General features: G+C 41.5%; 1 protein-coding gene and 1 non-coding gene across 2 annotated transcripts in view; one reads left to right on the top strand and one right to left on the bottom strand.

Moving 5' to 3' along the window:
- NEK11 (NIMA related kinase 11) overlaps positions 1 to 26,742 on the bottom strand; it is a 289,042-nt gene that overhangs the window by 11,822 nt on the left and 250,478 nt on the right.
- On the top strand, positions 10,692 to 10,796 carry LOC114238178 (U6 spliceosomal RNA). The gene has a single exon (XR_003623591.1). It is a non-coding gene; the product is annotated as a U6 spliceosomal RNA (small nuclear RNA).

The raw sequence follows: 26,742 nt of genomic DNA, 5'->3' as shown, positions 1-26,742 counted from the left end.
ACACCATCCCCCCTCCTAGAAGAATCACAAGCAGTTTCTCTTCAGGGAGAAGGAATGAGTTTCCACCCGTTCCCGCAGCATCATCAAAGCTCCCTTAGCCCTGTCCCTTAGTGAGGACTAACAGGAAAGTCTCTCTCTTACCTTGGGGTTGATTTGCTTTGCAAACCTTTCCTCTGCCCAGTAGAAGTTCCCCAATAATGGCTACATTTACATTTTTGTTTCCAGATTAATTAACCACTTGAGGAGTGTAAAACTGAAAGCAAAGGACTTTTCTTTGTTTTCCGGTCTGCTCCCCCACTGGACTTGGGGCCCCCTGGGGACAGAGGGCCTTTCTTAGGCATCCTTGTACCCAGCATGGTCCTGGCACAAACCTGCCCCTACATTATTTATTCATTCAGCAGATCTTTAATGAGTGCCTAGTGCATGCCAAGTTCTAAGAAGCAGCCATAAGCCTGTGACTTCACAGAACTCATATTTTAGTGGGAAGATGATGGCTGTTAAACAAATAAACAAACAAATAAGGTAATTTCAGATTTTTGTCATTGCTGCAAAGAAAGTAAAACAGGGAAATGGAAGAGTGAGAGCAGGGCTGCCTAGAATAGGGTTTGAGCCCCCCAGCAAGGTGGCGGCAGAAAAGGTGCTTCTAGGGGGTCTGGTACAGGCCGCTTGGTGACCGCCAGGCCCTGTCATTTTGAACCAGCTCCCCCATCTTCTTGACTGACCCTAATGCAGAGGAAGCAAGGCCCGCCTCGAACATTTGTGGGGATACAGCAAGAGGACCAGTGGAGTCCCACATGTCTAAATATCTGTAAGTTATGAACCAAGCTAACAAACTGTTAAATAAAATATGACCTACCTTCTTACCCTGACAAATTAACTTCACAGAGACCTGGAAGGCCAGCTTCAGTATTCTCAGACTCCTCCGAGTTCTGCAATGGAATGCGACAGAGCTGGGTGTGCCAGCCCCCCGACCCTCATCCCTAGATGTACATCCCGACCCTGCCCCCACCTCTCCCCAGCCTGGCTCCATCTCCCACAGTGAGGGGTCTCCGCACACACTTGACACCTCAGTCCCTACGTCCAAGAGCCACTGATGCCTTCTGCAGACAGCCAGCCACCCTGTGGGCCACCTCCGACGTTGGGGGGTGCAAACTGGCAGCACAGACCACCCCCGGGAGGAGGGCCCTGAGGCAGAGGCCCGCGGACTCTGGAAATGAGCTTAGGTCATTTGGGCCTAAGAGAATTGCGGGGTTCCAGGTGACCAGGGCATGGTCTAGAAGAGGAGACACAGGCCCTGAGTATGCAGGTCCCCTTGGCCCCATGGGCTCCTTGCTCCATGGGGAGGGTTGAGGCTGGAGGATGACCACAGTGGCGCCCTCGACAGCCAGGCCCAGGGCCTAGGGATGGTACCAGGAGGGAGGTTACCTTTGCCAATGTAATTAAGGAAGCCCTCTCTGGGGGGCAGGCGTAGGAACGACATTTGAATGGAGACTTGAATGGTAGGATGAGTCATCCAGGCCAGTATCTGGGAGCAGGGCATTCCCAACTGAGGGAAAAAGAAGGGGCCAGGCAGGTGAAGCTCTGTACGGAAGAAGACTGGGGTGGCTGAGGCCTAACTCAGGGGAGAAGAGTGACAGGAGAAGAGGGCAGATGGTCAGGCAGGGGCAGCGACCTTGGAGGCCGAGGTAAGGAGCCCTGCCTTGACCTGGGTGCAGGGGAGCTTCTGAAGAGCTGACACGATCTGAGCCCTGTTATAACCAGATCACTCTGGTGCTGTGTGAAGTGGATGAATCACAAGGAGCTACTGTCAAGGGCAAATCAACAGATTTGAGCACCACTCAAAATGCTTCAGTGCCTTTGATGTAAGGATCCTTGTGATTAATTCTTCCCCAAATTTTCGAACCAAGAAAACTCTCCTACTAAGCTGGCTGCTGTTGACTCAGAGGGTTTCTCCTCCTGTCTAGGCTGCCTGCAAGCTCAGAGCTGAGTTGGTGCTTATTTGCAGGGTAAACTGTTCATTTATCAATCTGGCATCCAGTCTCAATTTTATATCTCCTACCCATATACATGTTTTCACAAACTTTTCTCAGAACAGCAAAAATTATAAGTAAATAACAATAGTAGTTAGAAACATAAGCAGTTGCAACTCAAAACACTGGTACCTGACCAGTAGTTCTTTTGGCAATGTGTACACTGGAAGTTGTTTGTTTGTTTTGTTTTGATTGTTTGGTATATTGTAATTGAGGGGCAGGTAGCATGGAGCTTTTAAATGCACGTTAACCTTTTCTACTAAAAAATTATAGCGACTTGTTGAGACTCAGTTTCTAATCTTTACAAACAAATGAATGCCATGGCTTTTCATAACTCTCCCAACTTTATTACAAGGATGTCATAAAATATTTTAAGATATACAAAAAAGTATAAAGTATAACACAATGAACACTCACATAACCAACTCCCAGTTTAAGGATTCAAGCATTAGCAAATGCAGCTGAAGCTCTGAATTCCCTCCCTAATTATAACCCCTTCCCAATCCCCACTATTCTGAATCTGGTGTTTTATCATCACCAAGCATTTAAAAAATACTTTTATTATATATGTAAGTATGTAACCCTCAAAACAAGTAGCACCGTTCAGTGTGCTTTTACACTTTAAGTGATATCATACTTGGTTTTTTTCTTGCCTTTTTTGATCAAAATTGTTGATATTTATCCCCTTTGATGCTGGAGCTCACTGATTATCTGTGTGTCATTCCAGCACTATTCTGCATTTGTTCTCCTGATGAAGTACCTTTCACATTGTTTCTACCCCTTCCCCACCTCACTATCACTTTTACTAACAAAGCTGCTGGGAACATTCTTTTTTTTTTTTTTTTAACATCTTTATTGGAGTATAATTGCTTTACAATGGTGTGTTAGTTTCTACTTTATAACAAAGCGAATCAACTATACATATACATATATCCCCATATCTCCTCCCTCTTGCGTCTCCCTCGCACCTTCCCTATCCCACCCCTCTAGGTGGTCACAAAGCACCGAAGTGATGTCCGTGCTGTGCAGCTGCTTCCCACTAGCTATCTATTTTACATTTGCTGGGAACATTCTTGCATACCCTCCTTGGATTCATTATACCTTAAACTACAAAATATACACATGCATGGAAAACCAAGCTTTTCAGACACAGTTCCTACATAAAGTCATTATTTTCAGAGTGATTTACCATCACTCATATTTGATCCTTTATAATGGCCCCAAGGTGTATATTTTATAAGAAGATGCAATCCACAGAGGGATAGACTGATTTAAAAATCAGAATTATGGAACTTTTGAAAAGCCCTGCAAAGTACCAAGGAGTCATCTAATCGAACACCTTCATTTTATAGACGAGGAAAGTGATTCCAGGATGGGGAAGGGGCCTCCCCAGTGGTGAGCACTGGGCTTCAGAGTGGATCCTATACTGGTCTCCATCATGATGGACATACGTGTGAAATAAATATAATATAAATAAATCCCTTGCTTTTTCTTCTGTTCACTAAGACCCACTAAACAATGCACCATGAGACGTGGACCACTCATAAGTCCTTCCTGGCTGAATTATGACTGTGCTTCCCTTGGTCAATTCAAACCACATTCTTAATTTTTGAAAAGTCAATTTCACCCTAGCTTTGCTGGAATCGAAGCAAACATCAGAAGATAAAATAGATTTTCTAATCAAACACAAGAATAATTGGATTTGCAAAGGGAAATAAAATCATAAAGGAAAAGAAATTAGAACATAAATATGTTTGGAAGAATTTCTCAGAGCAAGAGTGAGTTATTACAGTTGGGAAACTATGGGTTTCCTTGGGGAAGAATGAATTTTAAAAGCTTCCTGTCATTTGATGAGATTCCGTAAGAATTCCCTCTTTGACTAAACTTTAGTCAGGCTCCTCTGAGTCCATCCTCTCCTCAACAAGGCCTCCTCCTCGGCTGCAGTCTCTGTCCCACTGGGCCCAGCTCAGCAAGTATTCCCATGCCCTTCATACCTAACCAATTCCCTTAGTAATCTTCCATCCACTGACCCCTCCCTGCCCACTGGCTACACATCCCCAGCTGCCTGTGTTGTATTCAGCATGGAGGTTAATCTCTCTCCCTTATTGCAATAGTCTTGAGTAAACTCTTCCTTGCCTGTTTGATTTCTGTCTGGTGCAATTTTTCTTGGACAACTTCATGTCTAAATGCCAGAATGTCACTGGGTCCCAGAGTACAAACTGCCCATAATTAGGAGGACCGTGTCTTGGTTAACCTGAAAAGGTTTTAATTTCTCTGTCAAATCTGAATGAGATCCTTGCTGGGTACAGTAATCTTGGTTGTAGGTTTTTCCCTTTCATCACTTTAAATATGTCCTGCCACTCCCTACTGGCTTGCAGAATTGCTGCTTGAAAGATCAGCTCTTAACCTTATGAGGATTGCCTTGTATGTTATTTGTTGCTTTACCTTGCTGCTTTTAATATTTTTTCTTTGTATTTAATTTTTGATAGTTTGATTAATATGTGTCTTGGCATGTTTCTCCTTGGATTTATCCTGTATGGGACTCTCTGTGCTTCCTGGACTTGATTGACTATTTCCTTTCCCATGTTAGGGAAATTTGCAACTGTAATCTCTTCAAATATTTTCTCTGACCCTTTCTTTTTCTCTTCTTCTTCTGGGACCCCTAAAATTTGAATGTTGGTGTGTTTAATGTTGTCCCAGTGGTCTCCGAGACTGTCCTCAATTGTTTTCATTCTTTTTTCTTTATTCTGCTCTGCAGTAGTTATTTCCACTATTTTATCTTCCAGGTCACTTATCCATTCTTCTGCCTCAGTTATTCTGCTATTGATCCCTTCTAGAGAATTTTTAATTTCATTTATTGTGTTGTTCATCATTGTTTGTTTGCTCTTTAGTTCTTCTAGGTCCTTGTTAAACGTTTCTTGTATTTTCTCCATTCTGTTTCCAAGATTTTGGATCATCTTTACTATCATTACTCTGAATTCTTTTTCAGGTAAACTGCCTATTTCCTCTTCATTTGTTAGGCCTGATGGGTTTTTACCTTGGTCCGTCATCTGCTGTGTGCTTCTCTGTCTTCCCATTTTGCTTACCTTACTGTGTTTGGGGTCTCCTTTTTGCAGGCTGCAGGTTCGTAGTTCCCGTTGTTTTTGGTGTCTGCCCCCAGTGTGTAAGGTTGGTTCAGTGTGTTGTGTAGGCTTCCTGGTGGAGGGGACTGGTGCCTGTGTTCTGGTGGATGGGGCAGGATCTGGTGTTTCTGGTGGGCAGGGCTGCGTCCAGTGGTGTGTTTTGGGGTGTCTGTGAACTTAGTATGATTTTAGGCAGCCTCTCTGCTAATGGGTGGGGTTGTGTCCCTGTCTTGCTAGTTGTTTGGCATAGGGTGTCCAGCACTGTAGATTTCTGGTTGTTGAATGGAGCTCGGTGTTAGTGTTGAGGCGGAGATCTCTGGGAGAGCTCTCACCAATTGACATTACATGGGGCCGGGAGGTCTCTGGTGGATGAATGTCCTGAACTTGGCTCTCCCACCTCAGAGGCTCAGGCCTGACACCTGACCAGAGCACCAAGACCCTGTCAGACACACAGCAGATGAGTGGTTTATTACCAAGGATATTAAAGCACAGGAACCAACACCCAGATGAAGAGCTACATAGGGTGAGATAGAGAACAAAGAAACTTCAGTCCTCTTGGAGTTTGGAGCCCAGCACAGTGGCACAGGGAGGCATTCTGCTTCACCAACCTGGAAGTTCTCTGAAACCCCTCCTTTTGGATTTTAATGGTGGCTTCACTACACTGCATGGTTGATTAAATCTCTAGGCACTGGTGATTAATTCAACCTCCAGAACCTCTTGGTTAACCTGAGATGGTCTCAGTGCCTGCCTGACACAGAAACATTATCACCAATGGTGCCCGTTCCATTGTCAAAAGGGTCCTGGTTTAGACAATAAATTATATGGCCACCCACATGTGATGTGAAATTTACTGGCTAAACTGTCACTGAGGACCTTAATGACAAGAGGACCTGTTGGGCTTAAAAACGGTGTTACAGCAACTACAAAGGACACAAGAGAGAAGACTCTTTAAATGAGAACATTCCTTTTTAGTCCTGACTCCCTAGGCATAGTTACATTTGATTTTATGACCCAAATTAAAATGTTTCTCCATAAATAAAAAATGATTTTCGTCACTTCGTATTTCAAACATGTTCACCCATTGCCTTTATTATACCTCTCCCTTGATGACTGCAGATAGGTTTATCACAGTACATTTTATGAGACATGCATTCCAGAGTGAGAGGGAGGGAGGGAGGAGATAGAGGCTGGGAAAGCCCATGAGGCACAGGCCTCAGGAAAAACAGCGGAGATAAGGGAAGCACTACCTCATTCTCTGCTGAGTATCATTAAAGGACTGAAATGAATTTGCAAAACAATAACTGAGGTTGACACCTGCTCTTGACAGGTGGGGGCAGATCAAGATTGAGCTGTGCTTTTACTGCTGTGGAAAGAGGGCCAGGCAGGAGGGAATCCCCTACCGCCTCCCCCCTGGAAACACTGTGTTTCTTGTCTTCTTTCCTAACACCAAAGGAGGAGACCCCTCATTAAGGTGAGGTTTGTGAGAAATTTTGAGCAATGGTTTTTTTAAGTTACTTCCACTTATTTGAAAATATCTTCAAGAGACCCTTATCCTGCAGAGCTCTCCCACATCTGATGGGATGGGCTGAGAGCTGCAAACCCTGTAGGCAAGATCTCAGGCTCTGGCTTTAGGGTACAGATGGGCTGGGGAGGTGGAGGGGAAAGGGTTGGATTAGGATAATCTCCAAATTTCCTCCTACCAGGAAAGTCTAAGATTCTCCCCTCCACTAGGTTTGTTCGCCCCATTTAACAGGCAGGAAGATTTGAATGAGGAGAGAGCAAGGTCACTGAGGGGGGCCTCTTGACTTCAGTGTTCAGTATGTGACCTGCAGGACAAGATCACCAGTTTAGAAAGAGGAACAAAGGCCGTCAGAAGGGTGTTTTACCCATGCTACTCAAAGCACGATCCTGCCCACAGCATCACCCTTCACAGGAGCTGGTTGGAAATGCAGGCTCTCAGGCCCCACCCAGACCCGCTGGATCAGAATCTCCATTTAACAAGACTCCAAGTGATTCGTATGCACTTTAGAGTCTGAGAAACACTGGCTGGAGCTGTGGATTACACTTTGAATAGCAGGACTCCAAAAAGCATTTCAAGCTATGAAATAGCTTTTGAAGAAAATTCTGATGCTTTTATGGGATCAGACCAGCTTTCCAAGCTCCAAGCCATCACTTCCCATACCAGCACCCTCTACAGAATTACTAAACTTAATTTTTTACAATATGAATTTAAATCTGATATGAGTAATAGAAAAGGGGCCCTCATGAATTTGGGGCTGAAGCGTGTGCTCTTTCTCTCTCTCTCTCTCTCTCTCTCTCCTCTTTCCTTCTCCCTAAATCTCTGATGCACAGCTTTGCATTAGTAATAATCTTGGATTCATAACACACTCTCAGCATCGTGTTTGTCTTAAGAGGAGGACACCAAACTTGTTTGGGTTGGAGATTATGAATTATAGTTTGTTTGGCAGTTTGCTGGGTTTGCTTGCCCATGTTTGCCCCTGACTCTTAATTCTGCATCAGCTAGAAGTCTCTCTGCTTAAATAAGCAGGAAACCTCTTTCCCTTCAATTTAAGAAATACTGTATTCTAATTTTATCTTACTGATCATCTGACTAATGAGTGAAAACCAAGCATAAACCTGTGTTAATAATTTTCCCACCTTTTCATTGTATCTGGGGCAGATACTGCAGAAAATCATTCGGTGTGAAATGAAGTTTCAATTAGTTCTAATATATGGGTAGTCTGGGGAAGAAACAGGAAGAATTAAATTGCAGGTTTTAGTTGAACTACATGAAATTGCTACTTTTACAAGTTAAAAAAGTCAAATATTGGCAATTTCATTTAGTCAACCTAGTTAGAATGTTTCAGTTAAGAATTTCTTGACCTAAGAAATATTAAGAGGGTTGACAGTGCTATTTGTGGAGGCTGGGTTGTCTCTTTTATTTGGAGATATTTTTTGGAAGTTGGGGCAAATGCTTTGAAGACTAGACAACCACTTTTCTATTCTAAGCAGGCAGGGAGACGTGGGCTGTGGGAAGGTCAAGTTTGGTTACAGATTCAGGATGAATGTATGTGTCCTTGAAGGAGGCTTATAACCTTCTGCATCTGTGAAATATACAAATGGTGACACAGAAATATAGATAGTTGACACACAAACTAAGGTAAGTTTCTTTTCTACTTCCTTTTTATGTCAGGTGTAGTTAACACTTGAACTCTGACAGGAGTATGAAAAGAAAACTCCCCCCTCATTATGTTAGTATCAGTCTTTAGCTGGAACGTGAGAGAAGAAGCATCAAAGTGAAGTGTAAGAATCTCATCCCTTTCTTGGTTAATTGTCACAGTTACACTATAGGCCTGCTGTGTTCCATGGCACGCTGGGCATAATTCTATGATTGGCCAAATTGCATCACATTCTAATTATGTGTGCTGTCCTGGGATCACACTTTGAGTTGAAGGTGGAGACGTCTTATTCGTGATGATGTGCCCAGTGGCTTCAAGGCAGCTTGGCACACAGTAGGCATCAATAACTGTTTTATGCCAAATTTTAAAATTTGTGGAACAAATGATGACTTTTAATAACTAATCACATTAACAAAAATTGAAAATATTACATTAAAAATCTTTGTGGATTACAGAAACCAAGTTGGCAATAAATATCAAGGGTCACATCCTATGAACAAATAATTATAATAAAATCTCATACCCTATGAACCAGTAATTACAAGACATTTATCTTAGGAGAGAGCCTGAAATTCAAAACAACGTTAGGTTAAAAATAAGTTTGTCAAAATTATATATGAGGGCTTCCCTGGTGGCGCAGTGGTTGAGAGTCCGCCTGCCAGTGCAGGGGACACGGGTTCGAGCCCTGGTCTGGGAGGATCCCACATGCCGCGGAGCAACTGGGCCCGTGAGCCACAATTGCTGAGCCTGCGCGTCTGGAGCCTGTGCTCCACAAGAAGAGAGGCCGCGATGGTGAGAGGCCCGCGCACCGCGATGAGGAGTGGCCCCCGCTTGCCACAACTAGAGAGAGCCCTCGCACAGAAACGAAGACCCAACACAGCCATAAATAAATAAATAAATAAATAAATATTTTAAAAAAAATTATATATGAGTTGGAAAAATTGAAAACAACTTAAAAACCCAAGAGTAGGATATAATATTATAGACAAATAAATGATATTTTTGGGAATATTTAATAACATTGGAAAATGCTCAAGTAAGGAGGGGGAGAAAAACCATGACACTAATGTCCTGCTTTTTTTTTTTAAACTTAGCATCACATCACAAAGATGTCCCAAGTATTCAAAATTCTGCCAAAGTAATGTTTGTAATGGCTGTAGAATTCCATTGGATACAAATACAGTAAGTTAGTAACTATGTTTTATAAATGTACACATGTACACACACACTAAAAGTAACATGGATGGGGTAATATGCATATTGTCTGGTGCCTTCTTTTTCTCAGGTAACAGCATAATCTAGACAGCTCACCACAGAAGCACATGCAAACCTTCCTCAGTTCATTTTCGTGCCAGGATATTATTCCATTGGAGAGACATGCATTGATTTTTCAAAACAACTTGTATCGATACTTTCAGCTGTTTATAGCTTTTTGCTATTAAATAATCCTGTGATAGATACTTTTTTTTTTTAGAAATATACCTGGGCTTGTTTATTTAATTAATTAATTAATTAATTTATTTATTTATTTATTTTTCGCTGTGTTGGGTCTTCGTTTCTGTGTGAGGGCTTTCTCTAGTTGCAGTGAGTGGGGGCCACTCTTCATCGTGGTGTGCTGGCCTCTCACTACCGCTGCCTCTCTTGTTGTGGAGCACAGGCTCCAGACGCGCAGGCTCAGTAGTTGTGGCTCACGGGCCCAGTTGCTCCGTGGTGTGTGGGATCTTCCCAGACCAGGGCTCGAACCCGTGTCCCCTGCATTGGCAGGCAGATTTTCAACCACTGTGCCACCAGGGAAGCCCCTGTGATAGATACTTTTGACAAACATTTCTGTGCATTTATGCAAGTACATTTGTGGGATAAATTCTGAAATTGCTGGATCAAAGAGAATGTTCACTTTAAGAACTTGAATAAACTTTGGCAAGGTGCCCTCCAAATTGTCACACCAATGAACACTGTCTTGAACACTGTATGAAGCCACTGCTTCATTTTAAAATGGAAATAGGGGATGGGATATATTTGCGTGGGTGTATTTGAAACAGAGCTCATGAGCTCCTGCAACACATGGAGCCATGAAAACTGGGTCTCCCTCCCTCCTTCCCTACGCCCTTCTCACTCTGTCTTCCTTCCCTCCTTCCTGCCTTTCTTCTTTTCTTCCATCCTTCCGTCTCCTTCCCTTCCTTCCCTCCACGTTCCTCACTTCCCTCCCTCCTTCCCTCCCTTCCTTCCTTTCTTCCTTCCCACCTTATTATTTGATCTAATGGGAGGAGAGAGGGGGAACATTAGAGTGAAGGCCAGTGAAGAATTCGTGTGACAGGTAGAGAATTAAGAGAACAGGAAATGGGCTTAGCTGGAGGTCGGGTGTTCCCTCTGGGAGGACATGTGCTGAAACTGGACCCACACAGAGGAGGGCAGCATGGCCCCTTCCTAAGGATGACGTGCAATTCTGTGACGTGTTCTGTATTTTACAGTAACTATGAGGTGACCATGCGCTCACTAACCTTATTGTGGTAAGTGTATCAAATCATGATGTACCTGTATCAAATCATCACCTTGTACATGGTAAAAGATAAACTGAGGCATATTGAACAATTTAAGAGTTTATTGAGCAAAAATAGATTTGAATGGAGTGGCGTTAAATCAGAAGTGGTGAGGAGCCTCCACTGACAGGATCTCAGGGAGATACTTTACAGAGAAAAGGTGGAAGCCAAGTGAGGAAATCATTGACTGGCTGCAGCTTCAAGCCTGATTGGCAGTTTGTGCTCGGTTGTCCCTAGGTTTCAATTCCATAACCTTGAGGCATTTACAGGATTAGATTTTGGTTTGCTGATGTTGGCTGCATCAGCATTAGAGCCACAACAGACTAATGACCTATTAGTTTAATTCTCTTAGTGTACACCTTAACCTTACACAACATTACATGTCAAATATATCTTGAGAAAGCAGAAACAAAAGTCGGAAGCAGACTGTTGCGGGGAATACAGTGCACAGAAATCTGCAGTGTGGGCAAGTAGGACATGGGTGAGGACAATTTAGATGTGTCTCTAATTTTAATGGGCATAGAAAGGATTCGTGGAGGATCCTTGTTTAAGATGCAGCTTCTGATTCTGTAGTACTAGAGTGGGGCCTGAGATTCTGCATTTCTAATGGGCTTCCAGGTGACACTGATGCTGCTGGTCTGGGCCCACACTTTGAGGAACAGGACTTAGTTGACAAAGCTCCCTGCCAGAAACAACAAGCAGAAGCATCAGCAATCAGTGGGGAGCAGGTGAGCATTACTGTTTAGAGCCAGGAATGCCCCCTGCAAATATTACAAGGTGATAAAATAACGAGCTGGCTCAGTCTGTCACTGCTGCTTCAACCACCAGATCCAGCCTGGCCCACAGCAGCAAAAGGACCAAACAATGTTGCATTAAACCTATGCTTACTTTCCCCACTCTTACAGGAACTCTTACTTTTAAATCAGATTGTATTTTATTTGCTTCATCTCCAAAAGTCAATAATAACTTCTGTCACACAAAGTCCTTCAATATTTCCTTGATTCGTGTAATACCTGGTATCGCTGACACTGTCCCAGGTTTAAGTGACAATTACCTGCCTTTGGTTCAGTCGAGGGTGCCCACAGCCTGCAGCTGGAGGGATAGAGGCCCTGCCCATTACTTTCTTTATCGTATGAGAAGAACAAAATGGAGCTACTGCCCGAAGGCCCAGCATTAACGTGTGTAGTTTCAGTTGGGCTTTACAGCACTGCAACTTCCCTTGGGATTAAACCACTTGAAAGCTCCTCTACAACCTCCCCATGTTCCACCGAGATATTTTCTGAAGCGTTACATCCGGCAAAGCTAAGGTTGTTAATGTATGTTTAGGAACCAGGATGCTTTTATATTTAATTCTTCCTGTGTGACCATTTCTCTACCATCAGTCCTTGCAAATCAAGAGAAGTTTAAACGCTACAAAAATTCACAAGCTGCAGTTGACAGGAACATTTTTCACCTCTCTGATCCAAGGCAGACAAGTGCATGATGCTGGCAGGCTAGCTGTTCCCTCTCTCACCTCCTGCCCAAGGATAGGGAGCCCAGATGATACCCAAGAACACACACACACACACAATCACTATACAAACAAGAGCTCCGGGTTGAAGCCTTAGGAAAACTAGTTGATGCTTGTTCTCCTTTTCAAAACATAATCAAGATGACAAGACTCAGACAAGCACAGGTCTTAAGAACTCTTGTCACCTGATGAAGCTCTTCAACGTATCCTCTGTGTTTATACCTAGAAAGGTGTTTGCATTTAAGAAATAGGTTTGATGTGAGTGAATGTTGTATTCCTCTAAAGGCCGGGGGATATGCAGGGTCTGCTTTCTGAGTGATAGATACAAATTAAGTATCCATGAGAAAAATTTCTAATGTGCTTGTATTCACTTTAAATTTTGTTCTAATTAGGGATCATTAAAATATATGATGGTTAGAAATTAGGTTGTTTTATGCTTGATTCATGCTTTCATTTGCATTAAAAAGTTCTATTTGAGTAGAAAATCAGAGAGGCATAATGTTTCTTTCCTTTTTCAAGAAATTAGGATGTTTGAACTCTATGTTTATAATAACCACAAAACGATTGTCTACCTGGTGTAAGAAAGAAAACAAACAGCTCTTGTGTGTGTGTGTGACACTTAGGATTTCATTAGTTTAATTTAGCTCCTCACTCACAGAGCAGACCACAGTATCAAAAGTATTAGTCCATGGGAGATAGCACTTAGAAGAAAATATCTCTCTAAATTCCTGTTATCGTTTCAAATTCCCAAAGGTAAATTTTCCAGGCTTCTGAGAGAAGTAGCATATCTGATGTTGCCAAAACCCAGATGCAAATAAATATATCAATATAGGCTCATTTTACAGATAATTGAAACTCTTATTTTTCTATAATTTCATGACACCGAATACAACATTTAAAATGTTGATATGTGTTCAACATTTACTATGATCTATGATTTTCTTTTTTTTTTTTTAATGTGGACCACTTTACTTTTAAGTCTTTATTGAATTTGTTGCAATATTGCTTCTGTTTTGGATTTTTGGCCATGAGGCATGTGGGATCTTAGCTCCCCAACCAGGGATCCCCTGCACCAGCACCCCCTGCATTGGAAGGTGAAGTCTTAACCACTGGACCACCAGGGAAGTCCCTAGTATGATTTTCTTTTTTATATATATATAAATTTATTTATTTTATTTATTTATTTTTGGCTGCGTTGGGTCTTCGTTGTTGCACATGGGCTTTCTCTAATTGCGGCGAGCAGGGGCTACTCTTCATTGCGGTGCGCGGGCTTCTCACTGCGGTGGCTTTTTTTATCGCGGAGCACAGGCTCTAGGCGCACGGGCTTCAGTAGTTGTGGCTCACGGGCTCTTAAGAGCGCAGGCTCAGTATTTGTGGCGACCGGGCTTAGTTGCTCCACGGCATGTGGGATCTTCCCAGACCAGGGCTCGAACCCGTGTCCCCTGCATTGGCAGGTGGATTCTTAACCACTGCACCACTAGGGAAGTCCCTACTATGGTTTTCTTAATGAGGTTTTTATAGTGCTCAACATCCTTTTCTACCCTAAAAATAAGAAAAAATGAAAGAAATGGTGATAAATATATGCGTGTGTACACACATACTAGTCATTTCTTGACCAAAAAGAAATAAAAAGTTTTACCATTATTATTGCAAAATATTTCTATAAGGAACATGAGCAATACCAGAGAAACTGGCAACCTCTTACCCTCAGTGTGAAAAACAAACAGCTTTTTGAGAGTTATCTTTACATATACACACATAGAAAGCCATATAGGTCTTTACACATTTATATGGATGACTTAAAAGAAATATGAAGGGGGAGCTTAGAGAAAGGCCTGTCCCAGGACCACTGAATGTCAAGGCTCTTTTCCACCAAGGATGCTGAAGGAACTGCTCAGGTTTCATGGAGCAGCAAGAAGCACATAACCCAGGTCTGCTCCAAGGACGCCTTTGACGTGGGTGGGCTGGCAAGCTGTGCAGTTACAAAGCTACTGCCTCAGCTCCAAACCCACTCTTCCCTTCTCTGCATTAGGATGCTGAACCCGACTCTGCTGACCATATTTTCGCTTTGCCAGTTGCTCCCTACTAGGCTCCGCCTGCAGGGGGTGTCAGAGGGAGACAGGTGAGTGGGAGAACTTACCTCCCATCCCTGTGAATGTCAGGCTGACGCTGCTCCCCGCCAGGAGCTGGTGAATCCATTTCTGGTTTCTCCGACAGTTTGGAAGATACAAACTGCTTGAGATGCCCCATTATGTTGTTACACAACTCCTGTATTTTCTGTATTTGTCATTTTTTCTGCACAGATACAGACTGTACTTCCTTCTACTGATGTTCAGAAGCAGCCAATAAACATCCCGCTGCAGCTGACACTCAAAAGGTGCAAATGCCAGAGCCTCTGACATTGCTTTTCACTTTTAAGTTTGAAAGGATAGTTGTCATGTACAAAGTAAAAGTTAAAAATTTTAAAAAACCCTGAGATGCAAGAGATTAAAGACAACACAATCTTTAGAAGGTAATAGCTAAATTGTTCATCAGTGAATTCGTCTATGAAATCTCTCCCCATCTAGTCCTGAGAATTCATCTTTGAGGCCCCACTGTCTCCTATGAACACCCCATGTCAAGCCTCACATGAAAGCCCTGCTCCTTACTGCAGCCCTAAGTATTATCCAGAGAAAACAAACCTCTGGTTGTCTGAAAACTGCCCTTAAAGCCCATTTTCCTTAAGTGTAATCACATTCCATCTAGAGGATTATTAGAGATGAGTGAGCAATCTTTTGGAGACTTGGGGATGCCATAAGGAAGAAACCCATTTGTTTGATGCCTCCCTATTTCCTTCATTCATCCACTCATCCTTTAGTTACTTATTGAGTACCTGATCTTTGTGCCGAGGAACCAAAGAATCCTGTCTAAATCATCTCTGTATCTTTTTTCCATGGACAAAATGCAATAAGGAAGTCATATAATCATATCTGCCTTTCAAAATATACTGTTTCACCCTCACATTTCTGAACAAGAGGGGAGTTTTCTTTATAATACTCTTTAGGCTGTCTGGCCAAAGACTCACCTCCTAATTTACTCACCACCCATCCTTCCACTTAGGCAGATAATCGTGTCACACACACACACAAACACACACACACACAAATTACACAGCACTTGTCTTGTACCCAAAGAACTTAGTCTAAAGGAATCTTGGTATGATTTGGGGGGTAATGAAACCTCATTTTCTGGGAGGTGTGTTTAATGAGAACACTTTCCTGGTCTTCCTCCCTTGTTTAATGGGGTCTCACAGCCAGCATCATGGTGTCCATGCTTCTGATTGTGGGAGATCAATGTTAGCCTGACTCTCAACTAGGAAATGACTCATTTATGACTTTTTAAAGTAATCCAAGTAACAGTTTCAGAGACCAACTTTATGTTGCTTTGGTTTTCCCAAAGACTCAATTGGGAAAGAAGGTATACCAGTGAATTTTCATGTTTTTCCCAGTACCATGGCAGGCAAAATATTCACACAGAGGCCAGGAGTCCTGATATTCTGGAGAGATACAGGTCAAGCAAATAGCAGAAAGCATTCTGGAGGAATTAAGTAGCACCTAGCATTTTACAGAGTGCATTAGAGAGGGCAGAGTTACAAAAACTAGCCAATAGTGACTGCACTCAAATTGAATCTTACCAATCCTTAGGTGCAAATATATACTTTTACAAATTATAAAAGGGCCCTGATACAAAGAATAGATCATCTCAGTCCAGAATAGAGTGGGACATACAGAAGACCACCAGCAAAACATGTACCATACAAGGAGGAGAAAAACCTAGACCAGACTGGACAAGTCATGCTGTAAAAGGGTAATCGCCAAGTCCTAGGGAAGGAGGTGGAAATTTACTGTGCTCACTCCATCTTGTCCTCTGCACCGTTTCATTTAGCCATCAGATTTCTGCATTAATAAATTGTTCACATGCCAAAGGTAAAGGTAAAGTTGATCACGTTCCGCAAATACGTGAGATGTCTTTAGACAGTTCTGAGTTAAGAAACCCCTCCATGCTTTAATATATCAAGATTTTCTTGGCTATTATGGATAATATATATATATATATATATATATGTATATACACAAATATATGTGTATATGTATACGTATGATAAGTCTTACATGGATAAGGCCTGAACATTGGCAAACCAACACAGCAGAACCCCTTCCTGAAGGCTGCTGAGGCTCCACATCGAGTTACTGATGGATGTTATTCTGTGTCCTGCTTTTCTTAGAACATCTATAATAGTGATTGTACTTTAGCACTCCTTGATTAGGAATTGACCATAAAAATAGAAAGTCAAAACACAGTTAGTTAATTAATGCATGGCAGGAGGGAAACATACTCATCAAATCAGCCAAGGGCATCCCTGTCATTTATTCCTCAGAGACCTCAAATCAAAATCTGCCTTCAGTTTTGCTCTTAACCCTTCTTCAAGGGTCACATATTTCTAATAAAAAAAGTAAGAAGGAAACATTTAATTCTAATTAAAGTCGACAGATTGTAAATTCTCTAGGTACTCCTAGTCTTACTTTTGAATACAGTTAGACCCCCTAGAAGACTGTATGGTCTAATTCATCATAGGACAGCTTTTTATCACCAAAGAAGCCATGTTTATGAACTTCATATCTGCATTTCCTGCAGGATTGTTGAGGATGTGACTTCACTCAGTACGCTCTATATGGAGACAAAAGCTCTGTCTTCCCTGAGGAACCAGTAACAGTCACATTGTTGATAATGAGAACTAGTAACTCTATCATGTTTCTCTGTTTTCACTTGGCTTCCTGGAAGCTCAGAGCCATACCATACACTCAGCCACAGCAACTATGGTCATACATTGACTACCCCTCACTTCTCTCTGATCTTCATTTTCTATACATATTATTTTATTAGGCTTATTGTATATTGCATTTGATGTAATAATGAATTAAATAAACTTCTCTCGGGTGTAAGAGGTAAGCTCTGATCAGCAAAACATGCTATTCATATGTATCAACTGGTAACTCGATTTTCAAAACCCCTTGACAAATAGTTAAAGAATAAATAAAGTTTTAAGTAAAATTTCAGTCTCTCAGAGGCAAAGACTGTGTCTCCTATTTCTCTCTTCACTCCATCATTCTCTGCAAACAGCAGGGGCTCAGTAAATGCTACTGAAGGCAGTAAGGACTAACATTGAGGGTTGGGTCCGTATTTCTTGGAATTTGATGTGTTTATTGAGGGTTGGGTCCGTATTTCTTGGAATTTGATGTAAACTGGGATTGGAACTTGATTCCAAAATAGGAGGTGTAGAGGGGGAGCCTCAAGATGGCGGAAGAGTAAGACACGGAGATCACCTTCCTCCCCACAGATACATCAGAAATACATCTACATGTGGAACTGCTCCTATAGAACACCTACTGAACACTGGCAGAAGACCTCAGACCTCCCAAAAGGCAAAATAGGAGGTGTAGGATTAGAAGATAAGTAGAGAAGATTTTAATTCCCCCTCTGAGGAGTTCTCTGATCTCATAGATTTGGGCAGACTTGTGGAAATCTGGGTGCATGATTACAAGCTGTCCTGAGACTTCTGCATCAAGGGCCTGGTGGAGTTCCAGAGAGTTTGGCAGCATTGCAGCAGCAGAGGACAACCCTGGGCCCAGGACTCTAATGGATAATTGTCCAGTACCAATGACTTGAGCAAGAGACAAGGGAGACAGAGCCCTGTGCCTGAGCAGCAGCTTACACCTCTGTAAGCTGCATTCTCTCACCTGCCCTGCTCCCCTCAAGTCTCAGCCAGTCTCTGCTTTTCTCCATGATGTACACCATAATTTCCTGGGATTGGAACACTGCTGTTGAAAAAATTCACTAGAAAATAATCCTTTCTTCTTTCCTCTTGTGAGATAATGCAAAGGCAGAGGTGCACTGCCTTGTCTGAAATTTCTTTTGTCAGTCTCATTTCTGGCCTGACGTTGATGAAGCTGTGCAGTTTGATAAGAGTAAGACAGGACCACATGAGCTCAGCTTCCTGCCCATGTTGCTGTCCAGGCTGGCTCTGTAACCAAGCACTAGAGCAGGGCTCCAAAGCCACGGCATAATCAGCACTGCAAAACAGAGAGGCTGAGACACCTCTGATGTGCTTGAGAAAATCTATTCCTGTGTCTAGCATGATTAGTCTGTGGAGAGACCTGGTTGATGAGTTGAAAAGATAACTGTGCCCATGGATTAATTACTATTGTTAAAATAATCACACTACCCAAGGCAATTTACAGATTCAATGCAATCCCTATTATAATACCAATGGCATTTTTCAAAGAACTAGAACAAATAATTTAAAAACTTGTATGGAAACACAAACGATCCCAAATAGCCAAAACAATCTTGAGAAAAAAGAACAAAGCTGGAGGCATCATACTCTGTGATTTCAAACTATACTACAAAGCTGTAATAATCAAAACAGTATGGTACTGGCATGAAAACAGACACATTGATCAATGAAATAGAATGGAGAGACTAGAAATGAATCTACACTTATGTGGTCAACTAAACTACAACAAAAGAGGCAAGAATACACAATGGAGAAAAGACATCATCTTCAGTAGATGATTCTGGGAAAACTGAACAGCTACATGCAAGAGTCAAATTGGACTGCTTTCTCGTACTATATACAAAAATAAACTCAAAATGGATTAAAGACTTAAACATGAGACCTGAAACGATAAAACTTCTGGAAGAAACAGAGGCAGTTTTTCTTTGACATTGATCTTAGCAATATTTTTTTTTTAGATCTTCTCTCAGGCAAGGGAACAAAAGCAAAAATAGACAAATGGGATTACATCAAACTAAAAAGCTTTTGCACAGTAAAGGAAGGAAACCATCAACAAAACCAAAAGACCATCTACTGAATGGGAGAAGATATGTGCAAATCATATATCCAGTAAGAGGTTAATATCCAAAATATACAAAGAACTCATACACCTCAATATCAAAAAGCAAACAACCTGATTAAGAAATGGGCAGAGAACCTGAATAGACATTTTTCTAAAGATGACATACAGATGGCCAACAGACACATGAAAAGATGCTCAACATCACTAATCATCAGGCTAATGCAATTTAAAACCACAATGAGATATCACCTCACACCTGTCAGAATGGCTATTATCAAAAAGAAAAGAAGAAAGGAGCTTCAAGATGGCGGAAGAGTAAGATGTGGAGATCACCTTCCTCCCCACAAATACAACAGAAATACATCTACATGTGGAACAACCCCTACAGAACACCTACTGAACACTGGCAGAAGACCTCAGACCTTCCAAAAGGCAAGAAACTCCCCACATACCTGGGTAGGGCAAAAGAAAAAAGAAAAAACAGAGACAAAAGAATAGGGATGGGACCTGCACCAGTGGGAAGGAGCTGTGAAGGAGAAAAGGTTTCCACACACTAGGAAGCCCCTTCATGGGCAGAGACTGCAGATGGCGGAGGGGGGAAGCTTCCGAGCCATGGAGGAAAGCACAGCAACAGGGGTGCAGAGGGCAAAGGGGAGAGATTCCCACAGAGAGGATTGGTGCCGACCAGCACTCACCAGCCCGAGAGGATTGTCTGCTCACCCGCCAGGACCGGTGGGGGCTGGGAGCTGAGGCTCAGGCTTCGGAGGTCAGATCCCAGGGAGAGGACTGGGGTTGGCTGCGTGAACAAAGCCTGTGGGGCACTAGTGCACCACAACTAGCCAGGAGGGAGGCTGGGAAAAAGTCTGGAGCTGCTGAAGAGGCAAGACACTTTTCTTGCCTCTTTTTTTCGAGGTGCGCAAGGAGAGGGGATTAAGAGCGCCGCTTAAAGGAGATCCAGAGATGGGTGCAAGCCACGGCTATCAGCATGGACCCCAGAGACGGGCATGAGACGCTAAGGTTGCTGCTGCTGCAGCCAACAAGAAGCCTGTGTGCAAGCACAGGCCACTATCCACACCTCCCATCCCGGGAGCCTGTGCAGCCCACGAGTGCCAGGGTCCCGTGATCCAGGGACAACTTCCCCGGGAGAACACATGGCACACCTCAGGCTGTTGCAAAGTCACACTGGCCTCTGCTGCCGCAGGCTGGCCCCGCACTCCGTACCCCTCCCTCCCCCCGGCCTGAATGAGCCAGAGCCCCCGAATCAGCTGCTCCTTTAACTCCGTCTTGTCTGAGAGAAGAACAGACGCCCTCAGGTGACTTACACGCAGCGGTAGGGCCAAATCCAAAGCTGAACACCAGGAGCTGTGCGAACAAAGAAGAGAAAGGGAAATCTCTCCCAGCAGACGCAGCAACAGTGGATTAAATCTCCACAATCAACTTGAGTACCCTGCATCTGTGGAATACCTGAATAGACAATGAATCATTCCAAATTGAGGTGGTGGACTTTGGGAACAATGAAATATATATATTTTTCCCTTTTTCTCTTTTTGTGAGTGTGTATGTGTATGCTTCTGTGTGTGATTTTGTCTGTATAGCTTTGCTTTTACCATTTGTCCTAGGGTTCTGTCTGTCCATTTTTTTTTGTTTTTTTTTAGTATAGTTTTAAGCACTTATTATCACTGGTGGATTTGTTTTTTGGTTTGGTTGCTCTCTTCTTTCTTCCTTTCTTTTTTTTAACTACTTTTAATTTTTTTTAATAATTATTTTATTTTATCTTTTTCTTTCTTTCTTTTTTTTCCTCTTTTATTCTGAGCCGTGTGGATGACAGGCTCTTGGTGCTCCAGCCAGGCATTAGGGCTGTGCCTCTGAGGTGGGAGTGCCAAGTTCAGGACATTGGTCCACCAGAGACCTCCCAGCTCCACGTAATATCAAACAGTGAAATCTCCCAGAGATATCCAACTCAACGCCAAGGCCCAGCTCCACTCAATGACCAGCAAGCTACAGTGCAGGACACCCTATGCCAAACAACTAGCAAGACAGGAACACAACACCATCCATTAGCATAGAGGCTTCCAAAAGTCATAATAAGGTCACAGACACCCCAAAACACACCACCAGACGTGGACCTGCCCACCAGAAAGACAAAATCCAGCCACATCCACCAGAACACAGGCACTAGTCCCCTCCAACAGGAAGCCTACACAACACACTGAAACAACCTTACACACTGGGGGCAGACACCAAAAAAAATGGGAACTACGAACCTGCAGCCTGTGAAAAGGAGACCCCAAACACAGTAAGATAAGCAAAATGAGAAGACAGAGAAAACACAGCAGACGAAGGAGCAAGGTAAAAACCCACCAGACCTAAGAAATGTAGAGGAAATAGGCAGTCTACCTGAAAAAGAATTCAGAATAATGATAGTAAAGATGATCCAAAATCTTGGAAACAGAATGGAGAAAATACAAGAAACGTTTAACAAGGGCCTAGAAGAACTAAAGAGCAAACAAACAATGATGAACAACACAATAAATGAAATTAAAAATTCTCTAGAAGGGATCAATAGCAGAATAACTGAAGCAGAAGAATGGATAAGTGACCTGGAAGATAAAATAGTGGAAATAACTACTGCAGAGCAGAATAAAGAAAAAAGAATGAAAAGAACTGAGGACAGTCCTAGAGACCTCTGAGACAACATTAAACGCACCAACATTTGAATTACAGGGGTCCCAGAAGAAGAAGAGAAAAAGAAAGGGACTGAGGAAATATTTGAAGAGATTATAGTTGAAAACTTTCGTAATATGGGAAAGGAAATAGTTAATCAAGTCTAGGAAGCACAGAGTCCCATACAGGATAAATCCAAGGAGAAACATGCCAAGACACATATTAATCAAACTATCAAAAATTAAACACAAAGAAAAAATATTAAAAGCAGCAAGGGAAAAACAACAAATAACATAGAAGGGAATCCCCATAAGGTTAACAGCTGATCTTTCAGCAGAAACTCTGCAAGCCAGAATGGAGTGGCAGGACATATTTAAAGTGATGAAAGGGAAAAACCTACAACCAAGATGACTCTACCCAGCAAGGATCACATTCAGACTTGACAGAGAAATTAAAACCTTTACAGACAAGCAAAAGCTAAGAGAATTCAACACCACCAAACCAGCTTTACATTAAATGTTAAAGGAACTTCTCTGGGCAGGAAACACAAGAAAAGGAAAAGAACGACAATAACAAACCCAAAACAATCAAGAAAATGGTCATAGGAACATACATATCGATAATTACCTTTAATGTAAATGGACTAAATGCTCCAACCAAAAGACATAGACTGGCTGAATGGATACAAAAACAAGACCCATATATATGCTGTCTACAAGAGACCCACTTCAGACCTAGGGACCCATAAAGACTGAAAGTGAGGGGAGGGAAAAAGATATTCCATGCAAATGGAAATCAAAAGAAAGCTGGAGTAGCAATTCTCATATCAGTCAAAATAGACTTTAAAACAAAGACTATTACAAGAGACAAAGAAGGACACTACATATGATCAAGGGATCAATCCAACAAGAAGATAAAACAATCGTAAATCTTTATGCACCCAACATAGGAGCACCTCAATACATAAGGCAAATACTAACAGCCATAAAAGGGGAAATCAACAGTAATACGATCATAGTAGGGGACTTTAACACCCCACTTTCACCAATGGACAGATCATCCAAAATGAAAATAAATAAGGAAACACAAGCTTTAAATGATACATTAAACAAGATGGACTTAATTGATATTTATAGGACATTCCACCCAAAAACAACAGAATACACATTTTTCTCAAGTGCTCATGGAACATTCTCCAGGATAGATCATATCTTGGGTCACAAATCAAGCCTTGGTCAATTTAAGAAAATTGAAATCGTATCAAGTATCTTTTCCGACCACAATGCTATGAGACTAGATATCAATTACAGGAAAAGATCTGTAAAAAATACAAACACATGGAGGCTACACAATACACTACTTAATAACGAAGTGATCACTGAAGAAATCAAAGGGGAAATCAAAAAATACCTAGAAACAAATGACAATGGAGACATGACGACCCAAAACCTATGGGATGCAGCAAAAGCAGTTCTAAGAGGGAAGTTTATAGCAATACAAGCCTACATCAAGAAACAGGAAACATCTCGAATAAACAACCTAACCGTGCACCTAAAGGAATTAGAGAAAGAAGAACAAAAAAACCCCAAAGTTAGCAGAAGGAAAGAAATCATAAAGATCAGATCAGAAATAAATGAAAAAGAAATGAAGGAAACAATAGCAAAGATCAATAAAACTAAAAGCTGTTTTTTTGAGAAGATAAACAAAATTGATAAACCATTAGCCAGACTCATCAAGAAAAAAAGGGAGAAGACTCAAATCAATAGAATTAGAAATGAAAAAGGAGAAGTAACAACTGACACTGCAGAAATACAAAGGATCATGAGAGATTACTACAAACAACTATATGCCAATAAAATAGACAACATGGAAGAAATGGACAAATTCTTAGAAATGCACAATCTTCCGAGACTGAACCAGAAAAAAAAATAGAAAATATGAACAGACCAATCACAAGCACTGAAATTGAAACTGTGATTAAAAATCTTCCAACAAACAAAAGCCCAGGACCAGATGGCTTTACAGGCGAATTCTATCAAACATTTAAAGAAGAGCTAACACCTATCTTTCTCAAACTCTTCCAAAATAGAGCAGAGGGAGGAACACTCCCAAACTCATTCTACGAGGCCACCATCACCCTGATACCAAAACTGGACAAAGATGTCACAAAGAAAACTACAGGCCAATATCACTGATGAACATAGATGCAAAAATTCTCAACAAAATACTAGCAAACAGAATCCAACAGCACATTAAAAGGATCATACACCATGATCAAGTGGGGTTTATCCCAGGAATGCAAGGATTCTTCAATATCAATGTATCAGTGTTATACACCTTATTAACAAATTGAAGGAGAAAAACCATATGATCATCTCAATAGATGTAGAGAAAGGTTTTGACAAAATTCAACACCCATTTATGATAAAAGCCCTCCAGAAAGTAGGAATAGAGGGGATTTAGCTCAACATAATAAAGGTCATATATGACAAACCCACAGCCAACATTGTCCTCAATGGTGAAAAACTGAAACCATTTCCACTAAGATCAGGAACAAGACAAGGCTGCCCACTCTCACCACTATTATTCAACATAGTTTTGGAAGTTTTAGCTACAGCAATCAGAGAAGACAAAGAAATAAAAGGAATCCAAATCGGAAAAGAAGAAGTAAAGCTGCCACTGTTTTCAGATGACATGATACTACACATAGACAATCCTAAAGATGCCCCCAGAAAACTACTAGAGCTAATCAATGAATTTGGTAAAGTTTCAGGATGCAAAATTAATGCACAGAAATCTCTTGCATTCCTATATACTAATGATGAAAAATCTGAAAGTGAAATTAAGAAAACACTCCCGTTTACCATTGCAACAAAAAGAATAAAATATCTAGGAATAAACCTACCTAAGGAGACAAAAGACCTGTATGCAGAAAATTATGACACTGATGAATGAAATTAAAGATGATACAATTAGATGGAGAGATATACCATGTTCTTGGATTGGAAGAATCAACATTGTGAAAATGATTCTACTTCTCAAAGCAATCTACAGAGTCAATGCAATCCCTATCAAACTACCACTGGCATTTTTCACAGAACTAGAACAAAAAATGTCACAATTTGTATGGAAACACAAAAGACCCCGAACAGCCAAAGCAATCTTGAGAAAGAAAAATGGAGCTGGAGGAATCAGGCTCCCTGACTTCAGACTATACTACAAAGCTATAGTCAAGGCAGTATGGTACTATCACAAAAACAGAAATATAGATCAATGGAACAGGATAGAAAGCCCAGAGATGAACCCACGCACATATGGTCACCTTATCTTTGATAAAGGAGGCAAGAATGCACAGTGGAGAAAAGACAGCCTCTTCAATAAGTGGTGCTGGGAAAACTGGACAGCTACATGTAAAAGCATGAAATTAGAACACTCCCTAACACCATACACAAAAATAAACTCAAAATGGATTAAAGACTAAATGTAAGGCCAGACACTATCAAACTCTTAGAGGATAACATAGACAGAACACTCTATGACATAAATCACAGCAAGATCCTTTTTTGACCCACCTGCTAGAGGAATGGAAATAAAAACAAAAATAAAAAAAGGGGACCTAATGAAACTTAAAAGCTTTTGCACAGCAAAGGAAACCATAAACAACATGAAAAGACAACCTTCAGAATGGGAGAAAATATTTGCAAATGAAGCAACTGACAAAGGATTAATCTCCAAAATTTACATACAGCTCATGCAGCTCAATATCAAAAAAAAGAAACAACCCAATCCAAAAATGGGCAGAAGACCTAAATAGACATTTCTCCAAAGAAGATATACAGATTGCCAACAAACACAGGGAAGAATGCTCAACATCATTAATCATTAGAGAAATGCAAATCAAAGCTACAATGAGGTATCACGTCACACCAGTCAGAATGGCCAACATCCAAAAATCTACAAACAATAAATGCTGGAGAGGGTGTAGAGAAAAGGGAACCCTCTTGCCCTGTTGGTGGAATGTAAATTGATACAGACACTATGGAGAACAGTATGGATGTTTCTTAAAAAACTAAAAATAGAACTACCATATGACCTAGGAATCCCACTACTGGACATATACCCTGAGAAAACCATAATTCAAAAAGAGTCATGTACCACAATGTTCCTTGCAGCTCTATTTGCAATAGCCAGGACATGGAAGCAACCTAAGCGTCCATTTACAGATGAATGGATAAAGAAGATGTGGCACATATATACAATGGAACATTACTCAGCCATAAAAAGAAACGAAATTGAGTTATTTGTGGTGAGGTGGATGGACCCAGAGTCTGTCATACAGAGTGAAGTAAGTCAGAAAGAGAAAAACAAATACCATATGCTAACACATATATATGGAATCTAAAAAAAAAAAGAAAAGAAAATGGTCATGAAGAACGAAGGGGCAAGATGGGAATAAATATGCAGACCTACTAGAGAATGGACTTGAGGACACGGGAAGAGGGAAGGGTAAGCTGGGATGAAGAGAAAGAGTGGCATGGACATATATACACTACCAAATGTAAAATAAATAGCTAGTGGGAAGCAGCCGCATAGCACAGGCAGATCAGCTCGGTTCTTTGTGACCACCTAGAGGAGTGGGATAAGGAATGTGGGAGGGAGATGCAAGAGGGAAGAGATATGGGTATATATGTATATATGTAGCTGATTCACTTTGTTATAAAGCAGAAACCAACACACCATTGTAAAGCAATTACATCCAATAAAGTTGTTAAAAAAGAAAAAAGACAAGAAATGACAAGTGTTG

This window comes from Balaenoptera acutorostrata, chromosome 4 (genome assembly GCF_949987535.1).
Source record: "Balaenoptera acutorostrata chromosome 4, mBalAcu1.1, whole genome shotgun sequence".
Taxonomy (NCBI): domain Eukaryota; kingdom Metazoa; phylum Chordata; class Mammalia; order Artiodactyla; family Balaenopteridae; genus Balaenoptera; species Balaenoptera acutorostrata.
The sequence above is the reverse complement of the archived record's forward strand: the minus strand, read 5'-3'. Positions and strand labels throughout refer to the sequence as shown.